Here is a 2705-nt window from a genome sequence, read left to right as displayed (position 1 = left end):
CAATTGTTGGGAGTTTCCCCAGCCACTCCTCTTCAAGCCCTCCTTTCCCCTAGATGGCGCTGCGCAATAGAGGCTGTTCCACTGGAAACAACCAGCATCTTCTTCCTCTCATGGGATGGTATTTACATTTAAATCTTCCATGAACAAAAGCCTGTCTGTCATCTTGGCCAGATACAAACAGAATATCGTAGAGTTCATTTACACAGCTGTAAGTTTTAACCCCTTTGCAAAGCTAACATTTCTTTTTCTTCTTTTTCGTCTAGAGTTGGAGAACAGTTGCTCTACTCATAGACATTAGGGATCCCCTCAGAGCTACACTGCTCATCGTGAGATATTCGTCAATCTACCAATCCTCCCAATCTACCAAACCGACCATTTCAAGAATTCTACTTTGCGTTCGAATTAACCTCCTGTGTGCCTGGCTTTCACTGGGTCAAATTTTACTGTCCTGCTAGGAACCACTGGATCAGTGACGTGCGCTGGGATTTATGGCTGGTGAGGCAACTTTTTCAATATCAGATTTTCAAATAAATAATTGCCAAATAGGCCTACCGACAAGTTCCATATGTCGTAGCAGCTTTCTTAACATAAGGTAGGCCTACATATTTTGACATACTGCATTTCCGCAGAGAAAATGCTATTAGATCTCTCTCTCTCCCTCTTACACACACACACACACACACACACACACACACACACACACACACACACACACACACACACACACACACACACACACACACACACACACACACACACACACACACACACACACACACACAGGATTCAAACAGTGGTCTCACATAAACCACTCAGCACCAATGTGGACAGCAGAGCAGAGCAGAGCAGAGGAGAGGAGAGGAGAGGAGAGGAGAGTAGTGGAGAGGAGAGGAGAGGAGAGGAGAGAAGGGGAGGGGAGAGGAGAGGAGGAGAGAAGAAGAGAGAGGAGATGAGAGAGGAGGAGAGGGGAGGAGAAGAGAGAGGAGATGAGAGGAGAAAGGAGGAGTGGATAGGAGCTCAAGGAGAGGAGAGGAGAGGGAGAGGAGAAGAGAGAAGAGGAGAGGAGATGGGAAAAGAGTATCCTGGTGAACCAGTAGCCTGTAACATGGTGTCATATAGACCGCTGAGCACCACGGCGAACAAACCGGTGTGATGGCTTTTGTGGTACGCACTGGATTCTCGTGCAAATGTAGGCCTACATCTACTTGTACGAGGCTACGGCAAGCGATGTGGGACAAAGGTGTGGCAGGAAGCGAATGTCAACGTAAACAGATATTACACAAGCTTCGATATGGTCACCAAATATTTTGGGACTGTCATTTCTGTTATGCCTACACCTTGGAATTAAATCAGAGTCTTGTAGTTACACGAGTATATTTGATTTACCTCAACGGTACCCTGTACTCAACTTTACAAACAGTTACCGGGCACATGAGAATCCGGTGCCCATCACAAAAGCTACCACACCGGACAGAATCACGGAGGATTCTCTCTCTCCCCACGGGTCTCACAAACACAGGCTTCACACACAGGAAATTGGTCTTACCTGAACCCCTACATCAGGTCCATGCGCCGCTCTTTTCCTTCACTTTGTGAAGGCGTTGTGGGGCGTTGTGCATGCTAACGTTACTTTAGCCGGTGCTGTTCATACAAAGCCCCAAACGTCGCCCCAAACGTCCAAAGCAATTTGGCATTGAATATGAGTAGCCGCGAGGATTTGTGTTTCGTGAGGCTCCTTACTCCTTGGTAAATTGTTAAGTCGTAAAATCCCATGCGAATGGTCTTCCACACATTCTCGCCGGTTGCAAACAAGACACAGGGGAAACAACAAATATTTTCTGTTGTACCACTCACTTTGAAATGATCGGGTAGTTATAATCCTCTGACCGGTCACCTGCAGTAAACCCTTCAGCTCTGTCGGTCCTCCATTATTTATCACATATTTTCCCCTTGGAAATCCAACTTTGAGAATGCTCTTAGTTTCGTTATGAAATCCACTTGTAGCAGTCAAAGTGAACAAGCTAGCCAACAACACCGACTGACTGTATTGTGAACTTCAGATTCGCTATGACGTAACTGTCCAGCAAGACTCTCAACACCAGAAGGAGTCTGCGGCCAGGCTACTGCTCGCCTCACCATTGTATCTTTCAGTGGGCATTATGCAAAAGCGTCCAGAGTAAAGAAATGATAATCACACGTAGAAAATATTTTAAAAATATCAGGAATTGAGGGCACACCATACATACTTCTATTAAGTGTATAAAAACATTTAATACAATATTACCAGGTTGCATTCACAGAACGAGCAACATGGCGCATGCGCTCAAACTTGTTAACGAGGGATTGCGCAATCCGGGGTGAGGCCAGTTCAGAGTTGCCCCAAATTCAGCGTATTCGGAGCAATTTGACATGAAATGGGCAAATATAACGATTTTGGCCACGGAAATGATTGAAAATGAGTGAAACTGTTTACATACTGCTCAAATGGTAGTTATGGTGCAGATGCTCGAAAACAATAGCTGTTATTGTTACTATTATTCACATTTACTGCATCTCATCATTCTCATCTGGAGCTGGTGAGGCCGTGCCTCCCCTGCCGTATTGGAGTGCACGTGCCTGCACTGGATGTACAGTGTATACAAAGTTCACTATTGATCCTATGTTTAGCAACTTGTTGCTGAATATTGGGATTCATACCGTAACAT

The sequence above is a fragment of the Engraulis encrasicolus genome, chromosome 20 (assembly GCF_034702125.1).
Source record: "Engraulis encrasicolus isolate BLACKSEA-1 chromosome 20, IST_EnEncr_1.0, whole genome shotgun sequence".
Classification (NCBI taxonomy): Eukaryota; Metazoa; Chordata; class Actinopteri; order Clupeiformes; family Engraulidae; genus Engraulis; species Engraulis encrasicolus.
This window is presented reverse-complemented; position numbering follows the sequence as displayed.